General features: G+C 39.5%; 1 long non-coding RNA gene across 1 annotated transcript; it reads right to left on the bottom strand.

Annotated features, from left to right (window-relative positions):
• Positions 1-16,111: 16,111 nt before the first annotated feature.
• LOC140874367 (uncharacterized) lies at positions 16,112-17,373 on the bottom strand. The gene is made up of 4 exons (XR_012148133.1): positions 17,269-17,373; positions 17,051-17,178; positions 16,894-16,943; positions 16,112-16,176 (listed from the first exon to the last, which is right to left on the bottom strand). It is a non-coding gene; the product is annotated as an uncharacterized lncRNA (long non-coding RNA).
• Between the last annotated feature and the right edge of the window lie 331 nt (positions 17,374-17,704).

Genomic DNA, 17,704 nt, shown 5'->3' with positions numbered 1-17,704 from the left:
AACTAAAAATTCAAAGTGTCCATATCTAGTACCTTGCAACTGATCAAACAAGTCATCAATTCTTGGAAGCGGATATTTGTTCTTGATGGTTGACTTATTCAATTGTCTGTAATCAATGTACATTCTCATCGTGCCATCTTTCTTTTTAACAAAAAGAACAGGAGCACCCCAAGGTGAAGAACTTGGGCGAATATAACCTTTACTCAACAATTCATGTAACTGTTCTTTCAATTCTTTTAACTCAACAGGAGCTAATCGATATGGTGCTCGAGATATAGGTTCAGTTCCTGGCATAAGTTCTATACTGAACTCAACTTCTCGTTCTGGTGGAAATCCAGGAATTTCCTCAGGAAATACATCAGAAAATTCACAGACAACAGGAATGTCAGATATTGACCGCTCACCTTGAGACAGATCGACAGCATAAACAAGAAAACCTTCATTTCTTGAGTCCAACAGACGAGTCATTTTGATAGAAGAGACTAAAGGAATCTTAGCTCGAGAACCTCGACCATAGAAATTCCACTTAGGAGCAAAACTAGGTCTAAATCGAACTACGCCTCTAAAACAATCAACAGTGGCTTTATTAGAAGTCAAAACATCCATACCCACAATACAATCGAAATCATGCATAGGTAGGACTATAAGATTCAGGTACAACACATTATCAGCATAGAGCAACACCGCATTAAACAACATCATCATTTATGATCATTTTTCCCATTGGAGTAGCAACTGATAAATTTCCATTCATACTAGTGGTGCAAAGATCATGCGAAGCGACAAATGCATGAGAGATAAACGAATGTGATGCTCCCGTATCAAAGAGTACTCGTGCTGCAAAACCACATAGAGTGCAATTACCAGTAATTACAGTACCTGGAGCTGCCTGTGCCTCGTCCTCTGTCAAGGCAAATACACGAACTGGTGGCTGATTTTGCTGACCACCTTGACCTCTTGATTGCTGATGTGGCCTGCTCGACTGCTGAGAAGAGTGGGATGGTGCAGAAAATTTGCCACTAGGTGTTCCACTATCTGCCTGCATTGATTTTCCTATCTGACTGGGGCAAACTCGAGCAAAGTGTCCTGGTCTGCCACAAACATTGCAAAGTCCTTGAACTCCCACACATTGATTGCTGAAATGTTTCCCACCGCAGTTATCACAATAAGGACCAGTGTAGCGTTGTCCCCTCTGCTTTCCAGAACCTTCAGAACTATTAGAACTAGAGCCAGATTTCTTGAATTGTTTCCCTTTTGGACGTAAAGATGAAGTACTAAAATGACTTGAAGATTGCTTGCCAGATTGGTGCTGGATAGGAGTCTTGTTTCCACTTCTCCTTCGAAAACTTGCCTCAGCCCTTTTTGCCAATTCCACAGCTTCGGGATAATTCATTGGCTTTCCAGTCGAGACAAATGGATGCAAGCGATCATCTAATCCTTCAGTGAAGCGTTCAACAATAGCTCCCTGACTAGCAGCAACATGAGGAGCATACTTCAACAGTTCGTAAAAAGTATCAGCATAGTCTTCAACCGACATATTTCCTTGTTTCAAGTTATGGAATTCAGTTGATTTGGCACTATAGAATGATGGAGGACAATAACTTTTCCTGAACTTGAGCTTGAATACATCCCAAGATGGCATTAATTTCTGAGATTCCAAAGTCATCAAGGTAGTAGCCCACCACATCTTAGCACGATCCTTCAACTGGTGGAGTGCTAGCTTCAAACGTTGCGCCGACGGATATTCAATCAAATCAAAGAGATCTTCAATCTCGGTAATCCAGATTTCAGCTTTTTCAGGTCCCTCATTACCAAAATAACGAGGTGGATGCATGGTATGGAAACGGGCAACTAACTCATCCATCCTAAGTTGTTCCAATCGTCCAGTAGTTTGATTAACCTCGGTATTAACATCAATGCGAGGTCTCCCACGACCACGCCCACGTTCAACATTATTACCACTTTCAGTCATTCTATAAATATAAATCATAATAAGAATTAGAATGAAAATAAACATATCACATATGCACATAAACATGCTGAAAAGTAGCAACAACAAGCGCAAAAATCAACTTTAGTGTCTAGACTCGAGTGTCCTAGACTCTAGTTTGAGCATATCCCAGTTTATGCTTTGATACCATGTTGTGAGGCCCGGTTACTCTAATTATATTTAATTATCAAACAATTAAGAAATTAATAGACAAAGCAGCGAAAAAAAAGATTTAAAATAAATTTTGGGCCAATAAAAATTTCGGCATGACCTCCCCGTAAGTAGGACATCCCAGAAATACTCAGACAACAGTTTATATAAAATAACTAAAACTAGGACCTCAACAAACTTAAACATCACACAACCAAGTGCCGGCCAGGCACGAAAACAAATTAAAACAGTTAACACATACATGAGCCGACAAGGCTCGATAACAATTTAAAACATAGCAGGAACTCTCAAATACAACACAAACAATCGGGGCATCTCCCCGGAGAATATAAAAATGACTCTGACATAATACATAATATAACTCCGATAATACATAATATAACTAGGAGACAAGACATGATCCAACCTCCTCAACGAGCTCCGCCAGCGGACCCTCCGCCTGGTGCTGAAAAGTCACTTGGGTAGCCTACCATGGTGCCAAACAGCAGCTACAGTAGCCCCCCAGAATTAACTGAGGTTAGGATTCTGGTATGAAACAGTTAGGCAGCAACAACAAAACATATAAACTATGCATAAACACATTATAAAATGTAGTATGCAATGCATGAACTGGGCTCAAAGTAAACGGGATAACAGGAGCCAACAAACGGTACGATAACAACTGGAACAATGCTCGAGCTAGAACACAGGGGAGCTACATCGTTATGTAACTAAACCGCCCTGCCAAGTATGCGAGGTATGTCGTGCTGGGTGAAATTAAACACCCACGACTCGGCCTCTATACAGCTGATAACGATACAACAGATAGGCACAATAACGAACAACATACGATGTCAAGATTCCAAGTGCATATCACACAGAAAATGCATCAAGGAATAGACAATCATAATTTCGGTCTCAGGGATACTAGGCATAAAAAGCCACCAGCTGATTCCCGAAATAACAATACGTGTGCCCAGAGTACAATACAACATGATAACGGGTAACAAAAATGATAGGGCTCAACGTGTGATGTAGTGAATATCATGCCCTATTCTAAATGCCACAAAATATATCAAATAATTTAACATATAAACAACGAGGCATTTAAATTCACATAATCCATATAGTTCACGTAATCAACATAATATCGGCAAAAAATATTTATATTTTTACCGTTGTATGTTACCAACCATAACATACCTATACCAATTCAAACGAAGGTCCTCAACTCTAATTCCCAAAGTTTCGGCCTACAACACAATTTATATTCCATAATATATCAAAACAATGCGATATAACCAACTAATTCAAATTAAATCCAAGAGGGTAAAATCCCAAAGTCGGCAGCCTGTTATACCTCGACTAAACCAGCTGGAATTTGGGTTTAAAAGCTTCAATATTCGAAGCTAGACTGATCTGGAACCGAACAAATATTGTATCACGGCGGTGACACGACGGCAGCTCGCCGGAGGACCCAAAACGCAACTGAAACGAGTCGAAATGGTGAGCTAGCGTTTGGACATGAAACTAGGTTCCGAGTCCTACAGTTACTAAGCTTAAAAGGACTGAAACTCACCAGAAATTAGTCCGAGAAGAACCCACGAAGAACAGATCACGAACAGAGCTTCGGCATTGCACAGAAGCAGGTCACGAACTGGAATTGATTTGGGTTCAAACGGGCATCAAATTCAGAGATTCTTAGCTTGAATCGAAGCCACGGATGTAAGGAAGAAAACCCAACAAACGAATCGAATTTTGGACTCCGAACGAGAAAGTTATGAGCGAAATACGCAGTCTGCACAGTTGGTGACGGGAGTGACGGGATTTGGGGTTAGGGATGAACTTTATTTTCTCTTTCTTCCTTTTGTTTTATGCGTGTATATGTATATATGTAAGGGTGTGTGTTTGCCTCTATTTAATTATTATTTGGGCAACTTGACACAGTCCAGATATTTTAACGCTCGTGTATTATTTTAGCTCTAATATGTATTTTATATCGTTTAAATCTCGATATTCAAAAATACATATTTTTAATACACTTACTAATTTATTTGGCATAAATAATTATTTTAATTTAGCATCTCAATAATAATTCTAATTATGCCAAATTACCAGATAATTAACTTCTGGGTCTTACATTTCTCCACCACTAAAAACAAATTTCGTCCTCGAAATTTTAGTTTACACACATACATCTGAAACGCAATACACCACAAATCCATGCTAGGAATCAAACAAATATGGGTAAGAAGTTCTCATCTTCTCCTCTGTCTCCCAAGTTGATTCCTCTACCCCATGCCTCGACCACTGAACTCGAACTAGTGGTACAATTTTGTTGCGAAGTACTTTCTCCTTGCGATCCAAGATACACATAGGATACTCTATATAAGACAATGCTGGATCCAGTTCAACCTCATCAGGCTGAATGACATGAGACGGATCGGGCTCATACTTACGCAACATAGATACATGAAACACATCGTGGATGCCATCCAAAGATTATGGCAACTCCAACCGATAAGCACAAGACCCAATACGTTAAACAATTCTATAGGGACCAATGTATCGAGGTGACAACTTACCTCTCATACCAAAGCGAACAACACCTCTAAACGATGAGATTTTCAGAAATACAAAATCTCCAACTTGAAATTCCAAAGATCGACGACGTTTATTTGCATAGCTTGCTTGTCGATCTTGGGCAGCTTTAATTCTTTGACGGATCAACTGAACTTTGTCATGCATTTCCTGAACAATCTCGGGTCCAGTCAATTGCTTTTCACCGAACTCATCCCAACAGAGAGGTGATCTACATCTACGACCATACAAAGCTTCAAAAGGAGCCATACCTATAGTCACTTGGAAACTGTTATTGTAAGAAAATTCCACTAATGGTAAAGCTTCTTGCCAACTGTCTTTAAAATCCATAATTACAGCTCTAAGCAAATCCTCAAGAGTTTGGATTGTACGCTCAATTTGACCATCGGTCTGAGGATGGTATGCAGTACTCATCGCAAGTCGTGTACCCATTTCTTTTTGAAAGCTAGTCCAAAACTTTGAAGTAAATCTAGGGTCACGATCAGAGACTATTGCAACTGGAACTCCATGCAGTCTCACAATATTCTCAATAAACAAACGAGCCATTTTCTTATACGAGTAAGTCCTTTCATGCGGAATAAAGTGAGCTGACTTGGACAATCTATCAACCACTACCCAAATGGCATCGAAGTGACGAGAAGTACGTGGCAAATGAGTGACAAAATCCATAGCCACATGTTCCCAGTTCCACTGAGGAACTTCAAGACTGTGTAGTAATCCTCCTGGTCTCATACGTTCTGCCTTGACTTGCTGACAGACCATACAACGAGATACAAACTCAGATACATCCTTCTTCATGTTCTTCCACCAAAATTGAGGTCTGAGAATATGATACATTTTCTTGCCTCCTGGGTGGATGCTATAACGAGTGCAATGAGTTTCAATAAGGATGGCTGTGCGCAAGTCAGGAATATCTGGGACAACTAATCTTCCATTCAATCGAAGAGAGTCATCTAAATAAATTGAAAATCCAGATTGATGTCCTTGAGTCACTAAATCATAAGATTTCTGAATCTGGTCATTTGACTTTTGGGCAGCTTTAATAATCTGAATTAACTCAGGTTCAACAGAAATCTGAGAAACACAGATAGCATTCCCTTGGATCTGAAAATTCAAACCAGAAGTGCAGATATCCTCGTGCAACTTAGAAATATAGATTGAGGAGAGTTGAGCATCATTATCGACTTTACGACTCAAAGCATCAGCAATGACATTCACTTTTCCCGGCTGATATTGGATCTCACAATCATAATCTTTCAAAAGATCCATCCAACGTCTTTGTCTCATATTCAAATCAGATTGAGAAAATAAATATTTGAGACTCTTATGATCTGAATAAATTACAAATTGTTCTCCAAATAGATAATGTCTCCAGATTTTTAGAGCGAAGACAATAGCAGCCAATTCCAAATCATGGACAGGATACCTAGATTCGTGTGTCTTCAACTGACGAGAACCATAAGCCACTACTCGGCCATGTTGCATCAAGACACAACCTAATCCTCGAGACGAAGCATCTGTGCAAACAACAAATCCTCCAGAACCACTTGGAATTGTAAGTATTGGTGCAGAAGTCAATCTCTTCTTCAACTCAACAAAACTTGACTCACATTCATCAGACCAAATAAATTTCTGATTTTTTAGTCAACAAAGTGATAGGTTTAGCAATCTTTGAGAATCCTTCAATGAATCTACGATAATAACCAGCTAAACCCATAAAACTCCGAATCTCTGGCACATTCGTCGGTCTTGGCCAATTCAATACTGCTTCTACTTTACTTGGATCAACAGAAATACCATGTTCAGAGATAACATGGCCTAGAAAGACAACTCTGTCTAGCCAGAATTCACACTTGGACAACTTTGCATATAATTGTTTCTTTTGAAGAATTCGAAGAATTAACCTCAAGTGCTTGGCGTGTTCTTCTTCGTACTTAGAATAAATAAGAATATTGTCGATGAAAACAATGACAAACTTATCGAAATATTTTCTGAATACACGATTCATCAAGTCCATAAAAATAGCAGGAGCATTAGTCAAACCAAAAGGCATAACTAAAAATTCAAAGTGTCCATATCTAGTACCTTGCAACTGATCAAACAAGTCATCAATTCTTGGAAGCGGATATTTGTTCTTGATGGTTGACTTATTCAATTGTCTGTAATCAATGTACATTCTCATCGTGCCATCTTTCTTTTTAACAAAAAGAACAGGAGCACCCCAAGGTGAAGAACTTGGGCGAATATAACCTTTACTCAACAATTCATGTAACTGTTCTTTCAATTCTTTTAACTCAACAGGAGCTAATCGATATGGTGCTCGAGATATAGGTTCAGTTCCTGGCATAAGTTCTATACTGAACTCAACTTCTCGTTCTGGTGGAAATCCAGGAATTTCCTCAGGAAATACATCAGAAAATTCACAGACAACAGGAATGTCAGATATTGACCGCTCACCTTGAGACAGATCGACAGCATAAACAAGAAAACCTTCATTTCTTGAGTCCAACAGACGAGTCATTTTGATAGAAGAGACTAAAGGAATCTTAGCTCGAGAACCTCGACCATAGAAATTCCACTTAGGAGCAAAACTAGGTCTAAATCGAACTACGCCTCTAAAACAATCAACAGTGGCTTTATTAGAAGTCAAAACATCCATACCCACAATACAATCGAAATCATGCATAGGTAGGACTATAAGATTCAGGTACAACACATTATCAGCATAGAGCAACACCGCATTAAACACAGCATTATCAGTTATGATCATTCTTCCCATTGGAGTAGCAACTGATAAATTTCCATTCATACTAGTGGTGCAAAGATCATGCGAAGCGACAAATGCATGAGAGATAAACGAATGTGATGCTCCCGTATCAAAGAGTACTCGTGCTGCAAAACCACATAGAGTGCAATTACCAGTAATTACAGTACCTGGAGCTGCCTGTGCCTCGTCCTCTGTCAAGGCAAATACACGAACTGGTGGCTGATTTTGCTGACCACCTTGACCTCTTGATTGCTGATGTGGCCTGCTCGACTGCTGAGAAGAGTGGGATGGTGCAGAAAATTTGCCACTAGGTGTTCCACTATCTGCCTGCATTGATTTTCCTATCTGACTGGGGCAAACTCGAGCAAAGTGTCCTGGTCTGCCACAAACATTGCAAAGTCCTTGAACTCCCACACATTGATTGCTGAAATGTTTCCCACCGCAGTTATCACAATAAGGACCAGTGTAGCGTTGTCCCCTCTGCTTTCCAGAACCTTCAGAACTATTAGAACTAGAGCCAGATTTCTTGAATTGTTTCCCTTTTGGACGTAAAGATGAAGTACTAAAATGACTTGAAGATTGCTTGCCAGATTGGTGCTGGATAGGAGTCTTGTTTCCACTTCTCCTTCGAAAACTTGCCTCAGCCCTTTTTGCCAATTCCACAGCTTCGGGATAATTCATTGGCTTTCCAGTCGAGACAAATGGATGCAAGCGATCATCTAATCCTTCAGTGAAGCGTTCAACAATAGCTCCCTGACTAGCAGCAACATGAGGAGCATACTTCAACAGTTCGTAAAAAGTATCAGCATAGTCTTCAACCGACATATTTCCTTGTTTCAAGTTATGGAATTCAGTTGATTTGGCACTATAGAATGATGGAGGAGAATAACTTTTCCTGAACTTGAGCTTGAATACATCCCAAGATGGCATTAATTTCTGAGATTCCAAAGTCATCAAGGTAGTAGCCCACCACATCTTAGCACGATCCTTCAACTGGTGGAGTGCTAGCTTCAAACGTTGCGCCGACGGATATTCAATCAAATCAAAGAGATCTTCAATCTCGGTAATCCAGATTTCAGCTTTTTCAGGTCCCTCATTACCAAATTAACGAGGTGGACGCATGGTATGGAAACGGGCAACTAACTCATCCATCCTAAGTTGTTCCAATCGTCCAGTAGTTTGATTAACCTCGGTATTAACATCAATGCGAGGTCTCCCACGACCACGCCCACGTTCAACATTATTACCACTTTCAGTCATTCTATAAATATAAATCATAATAAGAATTAGAATGAAAATAAACATATCACATATGCACATAAACATGCTGAAAAGTAGCAACAACAAGCGCAAAAATCAACTTTAGTGTCTAGACTCGAGTGTCCTAGACTCTAGTTTGAGCATATCCCAGTTTATGCTTTGATGCCATGTTGTGAGGTCCGGTTACTCTAATTATATTTAATTATCAAACAATTAAGAAATTAATAGACAAAGCAGCGAAAAAAAAGATTTAAAATAAATTTTGGGCCAATAAAAATTTTGGCATGACCTCCCTGTAAGTAGGACATCCCAGAAATACTCAGACAACAGTTTATATAAAATAACTAAAACTAGGACCTCAACAAACTTAAACATCACACAACCAAGTGCCGGCCAGGCACGAAAACAAATTAAAACAGTTAACACATACATGAGCCGACAAGGCTCGATAACAATTTAAAACATAGCAGGAACTCTCAAATACAACACAAACAATCGGGGCATCTCCCCGGAGAATATAAAAATGACTCTGACATAATACATAATATAACTCCGATAATACATAATATAACTAGGAGACAAGACATGATCCAACCTCCTCAACGAGCTCCGCCAGCGGACCCTCCGCCTGGTGCTGAAAAGTCACTTGGGTAGCCTACCATGGTGCCAAACAGCAGCTACAGTAGCCCCCCAGAATTAACTGAGGTTAGGATTCTGGTATGAAACAGTTAGGCAGCAACAACAAAACATATAAACTATGCATAAACACATTATAAAATGTAGTATGCAATGCATGAACTGGGCTCAAAGTAAACGGGATAACAGGAGCCAACAAACGGTACGATAACAACTGGAACAATGCTCGAGCTAGAACACAGGGGAGCTACATCGTCATGTAACTAAACCGCCCTGCCAAGTATGCGAGGTATGTCGTGCTGGGTGAAATTAAACACCCACGACTCGGCCTCCATACAGCTGATAACGATACAACAGATAGGCACAATAACGAACAACATACGATGTCAAGATTTCAAGTGCATATCACACAGAAAATGCATCAAGGAATAGACAATCATAATTTCGGTCTCAGGGATACTAGGCATAAAAAGCCACCAGCTGATTCCCGAAATAACAATACGTGTGCCCAGAGTACAATACAACATGATAACGGGTAACAAGAATGATAGGGCTCAACGTGTGATGTAGTGAATATCATGCCCTATTCTAAATGCCACAAAATATATCAAATAATTTAACATATAAACAACGAGGTATTTAAATTCACATAATCCATATAGTTCACGTAATCAACATAATATCGGCAAAAAAATATTTATATTTTTACCGTTGTATGTTACCAACCATAACATACCTATACCAATTCAAACGAAGGTCCTCAACTCTAATTCCCAAAGTTTCGGCCTACAACACAATTTATATTCCATAATATATCAAAACAATGCGATATAACCAACTAATTCAAATTAAATCCAAGAGGGTAAAATCCCAAAGTCGGCAGCCTGTTATACCTCGACTAAACCAGCTGGAATTTGGGTTTAAAAGCTTCAATATTCGAAGCTAGACTGATCTGGAACCGAACAAATATTGTATCACGGCGGTGACACGACGGCAGCTCGCCGGAGGACCCAAAACGCAACTGAAACGAGTCGAAATGGTGAGCTACCGTTTGGACATGAACTAGGTTCCGAGTCCTACAGTTACTAAGCTTAAAAGGACTGAAACTTACCAGGAATTAGTCCGAGAAGAACCCACGAAGAACAGATCACGAACAGAGCTTCGGCATTGCACAGAAGCAGGTCACGAACTGGAATTGATTTGGGTTCAAACGGGCATCAAATTCAGAGATTCTTAGCTTGAATCGAAGCCACGGATGTAAGGAAGAAAACCCAACAAACGAATCGAATTTTGGACTCCGAACGAGAAAGTTATGAGCGAAATACGCAGTCTGCACAGTTGGTGACGGGAGTGACGGGATTTGGGGTTAGGGATGAACTTTATTTTCTCTTTCTTCCTTTTGTTTTATGCGTGAATATGTATATATGTAAGGGTGTGTGTTTGCCTCTATTTAATTATTATTTGGGCAACTTGACACAGTCCAGATATTTTAACGCTCGTTTAAATCTCGATATTCAAAAATACATATTTTTAATACACTTACTAATTTATTTGGCATAAATAATTATTTTAATTTAGCATCTCAATAATAATTCTAATTATGCCAAATTACCAGATAATTAACTTCTGGGTCTTACATTTCTCCACCACTAAAAACAAATTTCGTCCTCGAAAATTTAGTTTACACACATACATCTGAAATGCAATACACCACAAATCCATGCTAGGAATCAAACAAATATGGGTAAGAAGTTCTCATTTTCTCCTCTGTCTCCCAAGTAGATTCCTCTACCCCATGCCTCGACCACTGAACTCGAACTAGTGGTACCATTTTGTTGCGAAGTACTTTCTCCTTGCGATCCAAGATACACATAGGATACTCTATATAAGACAATGCTGGATCCAGTTCAACCTCATCAGGCTGAATGACATGAGATGGATCGGGCTCATACTTACGCAACATAGATACATGAAACACATCGTGGATGCCATCCAAAGATTGTGGCAACTCCAACCGATAAGCACAAGACCCAATACGTTCAACAATTCTATAGGGACCAATGTATCGAGGTGACAACTTACCTCTCATACCAAAGCGAACAACACCTCTAAACGGTGAGATTTTCAGAAATACAAAATCTCCAACTTGAAATTCCAAAGATCGACGACGTTTATTTGCATAGCTTGCTTGTCGATCTTGGGCAGCTTTCATTCTTTGACGGATCAACTGAACTTTGTCATGCATTTCCTGAACAATCTCGGGTCCAGTCAATTGCTTTTCACCGAACTCATCCCAACAGAGAGGTGATCTACATCTATGACCATACAAAGCTTCAAAAGGAGCCATACCTATAGTCACTTGGAAACTGTTATTATAAGAAAATTCCACTAATGGTAAAGCTTCTTGCCAACTGTCTTTAAAATCCATAATTACAACTCTAAGCAAATCCTCAAGAGTTTGGATTGTACGCTCAATTTGACCATCGGTCTGAGGAGTATTCATCGCAAGTCGTGTACCCATTTCTTTTTGAAAGCTAGTCCAAAAGTTTGAAGTAAATCTAGGGTCACGATCAGAGACTATTGCAACTGGAACTCCATGCAGTCTCACAATATTCTCAATAAACAAACGAGCCATTTTCTTATACGAGTAAGTCCTTTCATACGGAATAAAGTGAGCTGACTTGGACAATCTATCAACCACTACCCAAATGGCATCGAAGTGACGAGAAGTACATGGCAAATGAGTGACAAAATCCATAGCCACATGTTCCCAGTTCCACTGAGGAACTTCAAGACTGTGTAGTAATCCTCCTGGTCTCATACGTTCTGCCTTGACTTGCTGACAGACCATACAACGAGATACAAACTCAGCTACATCCTTCTTCATGTTCTTCCACCAAAATTGAGGTCTGAGAATATGATACATTTTCTTGCCTCCTGGGTGGATGCTATAACGAGTGCAATGAGTTTCAATAAGGATGGCTGTGCGCAAGTCAGGAATATCTGGGACAACTAATCTTCCATTCAATCGAAGAGAGTCATCTAAATAAATTGAAAATCCAGATTGATGTCCTTGAGTCACTAAATCATAAGATTTCTGAATCTGGTCATCTGACTTTTGGGCAGCTTTAATAATTGAATTAACTCAGGTTCAACAGAAATCTGAGAAACACAGATAGCATTCCCTTGGATCTGAAAATTCAAACCAGAAGTGCAGATATCCTCGTGCAACTTAGAAATATAGATTGAGGAGAGTTGAGCATCATTATCGACTTTACGACTCAAAGCATCAGCAATGACATTCACTTTTCCCGGCTGATATTGGATCTCACAATCATAATCTTTCAAAAGATCCATCCAACGTCTTTGTCTCATATTCAAATCAGATTGAGAAAATAAATATTTGAGACTCTTATGATCTGAATAAATTAAAAATTGTTCTCCAAATAGATAATGTCTCCAGATTTTTAGAGCGAAGACAATAGCAGCCAATTCCAAATCATGGACAGGATACCTAGATTCGTGTGTCTTCAACTGACGAGAACCATAAGCCACTACTCGGCCATATTGCATCAAGACACAACCTAATCCTCGAGACGAAGCATCTGTGCAAACAACAAATCCTCCAGAACCACTTGGAATTGTAAGTACTGGTGCAGAAGTCAATCTCTTCTTCAACTCAACAAAACTTGACTCACATTCATCAGACCAAATAAATTTCTGATTTTTCTGAGTCAACAAAGTGATAGGTTTAGCAATCTTTGAGAATCCTTTAATGAATCTACGATAATAACCAGCTAAACCCATAAAACTCCGAATCTCTGGCACATTCGTCGGTCTTGGCCAATTCAATACTGCTTCTACTTTACTTGGATCAACAGAAATACCATGTTCAGAGATAACATGGCCTAGAAAGACAACTCTGTCTAGCCAGAATTCACACTTGGACAACTTTGCATATAATTGTTTCTTTTGAAGAATTCGAAGAATTAACCTCAAGTGCTTGGCGTGTTCTTCTTCGTACTTAGAATAAATAAGAATATTGTGGATGAAAACAATGACAAAATTATCGAAATATTTTCTGAATACACGATTCATCAAGTCCATAAAAATAGCAGGAGCATTAGTCAAACCAAAAGGCATAACTAAAAATTCAAAGTGTCCATATCTAGTACCTTGCAACTGATCAAACAAGTCATCAATTCTTGGAAGCGGATATTTGTTCTTGATGGTTGACTTATTCAATTGTCTGTAATCAATGTACATTCTCATCGTGCCATCTTTCTTTTTAACAAAAAGAACAGGAGCACCCCAAGGTGAAGAACTTGGGCGAATATAACCTTTACTCAACAATTCATGTAACTGTTCTTTCAATTCTTTTAACTCAACAGGAGCTAATCGATATGGTGCTCGAGATATAGGTTCAGTTCCTGGCATAAGTTCTATACTGAACTCAACTTCTCGTTCTGGTGGAAATCCAGGAATTTTCTCAGGAAACACATCAGAAAATTCACAGACAACAGGAATGTCAGATATTGACCGCTCACCTTGAGACAGATCGACAGCATAAACAAGAAAACCTTCATTTCTTGAGTCCAACAGACGAGTCATTTCGATAGAAGAGACTAAAGGAATCTTAGCTCGAGAACCTCGACCATAGAAATTCCACTTAGGAGCAAAACTAGGTCTAAATCGAACTACGCCTCTAAAACAATCAACAGTGGCTTTATTAGAAGTCAGAACATCCATACCCACAATACAATCGAAATCATGCATAGGTAGGACTATAAGATTTAGGTACAACACATTATCAGCATAGAGCAACACCGCATTAAACACAGCATTATCAGTTATGATCATTCTTCCCATTGGAGTAGCAACTGATAAATTTCCATTCATACTAGTGGTGCAAAGATCATGCGAAGCGACAAATGCATGAGAGATAAACGAATGTGATGCTCCCGTATCAAAGAGTACTCGTGCTGCAAAACCACATAGAGTGCAATTACCAGTAATTACAGTACCTGGAGCTGCCTGTGCCTCGTCCTCTGTCAAGGCAAATACACGAACTGATGGCTGATTTTGCTGACCACCTTGACCTCTTGATTGCTGATGTGGCCTGCTCGACTGCTGAGAAGAGTGGGATGGTGCAGAAAATTTGCCACTAGGTGTTCCACTACCTGCCTGCATTGATTTTCCTATCTGACTGGGGCAAACTCGAGCAAAGTGTCCTGGTCTGCCACAAACATTGCAAAGTCCTTGAACTCCCACACATTGATTGCTGAAATGTTTCCCACCGCAGTTATCACAATAAGGACCAGTGTAGCGTTGTCCACTCTGCTTTCCAGAACCTTCAGAACTAGTAGAACTAGAGCCAGATTTCTTGACTTTTTTCCCTTTTGGACGTAAAGATGGAGTACTAAAATGACTTGAAGATTTCTTGCCAGATTGGTGCTGGATAGGAGTCTTGTTTCCACTTCTCCTTCGAAAACTTGCCTCAGCCCTTTTTGCCAATTCCACAGCTTCGGGATAATTCATTGGCTTTCCAATCGAGACAAATGGATGCAAGCGATCATCTAATCCTTCAGTGAAGCTTTCAACAATTGCTCCCTGACTAGCAGCAACATGAGGAGCATACTTCAACAGTTCGTAAAAAGTATCAGCATAGTCTTCAACCGACATATTTCCTTGTTTCAAGTTATGGAATTCAGTTGATTTGGCACTATAGAATGATGGAGGACAATAACTTTTCCTGAACTTGAGCTTGAATACATCCCAAGATGGCGTTACTTTCTGAGATTCCAAAGTCATCAAGGTAGTAGCCCACCACATATTAGCACGATCCTTTAACTGGTGGAGTGCTAGCTTCAAACGTTGCGCCGACGGATATTCAATCAAATCAAAGAGATCTTCAATCTCGGTAATCCAGATTTCAGCTTTTTCAGGTCCCTCATTACCAAAATAACGAGGTGGATGCATGGTATGGAAACGGGCAACTAACTCATCCATCCTAAGTTGTTCCAATCGTCCAGTAGCTTGATTAACCTCGGTATTAACATCAATGCGAGGTCTCCCACGACCACGCCCACGTTCAGCATTATTACCACTTTCAGTCATTCTATAAATATAAATCATAATAAGAATTAGAATGAAAATAAACATATCACATATGCACATAAACATGCTGAAAAGTAGCAACAACAAGCGCAAAAATCAACTTTAGTGTCTAGACTCGAGTGTCCTAGACTCTAGTTTGAGCATATCCCAGTTTATGCTTTGATGCCATGTTGTGAGGCCCGGTTACTCTAATTATATTTAATTATCAAACAATTAAGAAATTAATAGACAAAGCAGCGAAAAAAAAGATTTAAAATAAATTTTGGGCCAATAAAAATTTTGGCATGACCTCCCCGTAAGTAGGACATCCCAGAAATACTCAGACAACAGTTTATATAAAATAACTAAAACTAGGACCTCAACAAACTTAAACATCACACAACCAAGTGCCGGCCAGACACGAAAACAAATTAAAACAGTTAACACATACATGAGCCGACAAGGCTCGATAACAATTTAAAACATAGCAGGAACTCTCAAATACAACACAAACAATCGGGGCATCTCCCCGGAGAATATAAAAATGACTCTAACATAGTACATAATATAACTCCGATAATACATAATATAACTGGGAGACAAGACATGATCCAACCTCCTCAACGAGCTCCGCCAGCGGACCCTCCGCCTGGTGCTGAAAAGTCATTTGGGTAGCCTACCATGGTGCCAAACAGCAGCCACAGTAGCCCCCCAGAATTAACTGAGGTTAGGATTCTGGTATGAAACAGTTAGGCAGCAACAACAAAACATATAAACTATGCATAAACACATTATAAAATGTAGTATGCAATGCATGAACTGGGCTCAAAGTAAACGTGATAACAGGAGCCAAAAAACGGTACGATAACAACTGGAACAATGCTCGAGCTAGAACACAGGGGAGCTACATCGTCATGTAACTAAACCGCCCTGCCAAGTATGCGAGGTATGTCGTGCTGGGTGAAATTAAACACCCACGACTCGGCCTCCATACAGCTGATAACGATACAACAGATAGGCACAATAACGAACGACATACGATGTCAAGATTCCAAGTGCATATCACACAAAAAATGCATCAAGGAATAGACAATCATAATTTCGGTCTCAGAGATACTAGGCATAAAAAGCCACCAGCTGATTCCCGAAATAACAATACGTTTGCCCAGAGTACAATACAACATGATAACGGGTAACAAGAATGATAGGGCTCAACGTGTGATGTAGTGAATATCATGCCCTATTCTAAATGCCACAAAATATATCAAATAATTTAACATATAAACAACGAGGCATTTAAATTCACATAATCCATATAGTTCACATAATCAACATAATATCGGCAAAAAAATATTTATATTTTTACCGTTGTATGTTACCAACCATAACATACCTATACCAATTCAAACGAAGGTCCTCAACTCTAATTCCCAAAGTTTCGGCCTACAACACAATTTATATTCCATAATATATCAAAACAATGCGATATAACCAACTAATTCAAATTAAATCCAAGAGGGTAAAATCCCAAAGTCGGCAGCCTGTTATACCTCGACTAAACCAGCTGGAATTTGGGTTTAAAAGCTTCAATATTCGAAGCTAGACTGATCTGGAACCGAACAAATATTGTATCACGGCGGTGACACGACGGCAGCTCGCCGGAGGACCCAAAATGCAACTGAAACGAGTCGAAATGGTGAGCTAGCGTTTGGACATGAACTAGGTTCTGAGTCCTACAGTTACTAAGCTTAAAAGGACTGAAACTTACCAGGAATTAGTCCGAGAAGAACCCACGAAGAACAGATCACGAACAGAGCTTCGGCATTGCACAGAAGCAGGTCACGAACTGGAATTGATTTGGGTTCAAACGGGCATCAAATTCAGAGATTCTTAGCTTGAATCGAAGCCACGGATGTAAGGAAGAAAACCCAACAAACGAATCGAATTTTGGACTCCAAACGAGAAAGTTATGAGCGAAATACGCAGTCTGCACAGTTGGTGACGGGAGTGACGGGATTTGGGGTTAGGGATGAACTTTATTTTCTCTTTCTTCCTTTTGTTTTATGCGTGAATATGTATATATGTAAGGGTGTGTGTTTGCCTCTATTTAATTATTATTTGGGCAACTTGACACAGTCCAGATATTTTAACGCTCGTGTATTATTTTAGCTCTAATATGTATTTTATATTGTTTAAATCTCGAT

This window comes from Henckelia pumila, chromosome 1 (assembly GCF_033568475.1).
Source record: "Henckelia pumila isolate YLH828 chromosome 1, ASM3356847v2, whole genome shotgun sequence".
NCBI lineage: Eukaryota > Viridiplantae > Streptophyta > Magnoliopsida > Lamiales > Gesneriaceae > Henckelia > Henckelia pumila.
This window is presented reverse-complemented; position numbering and strand designations above follow the sequence as displayed.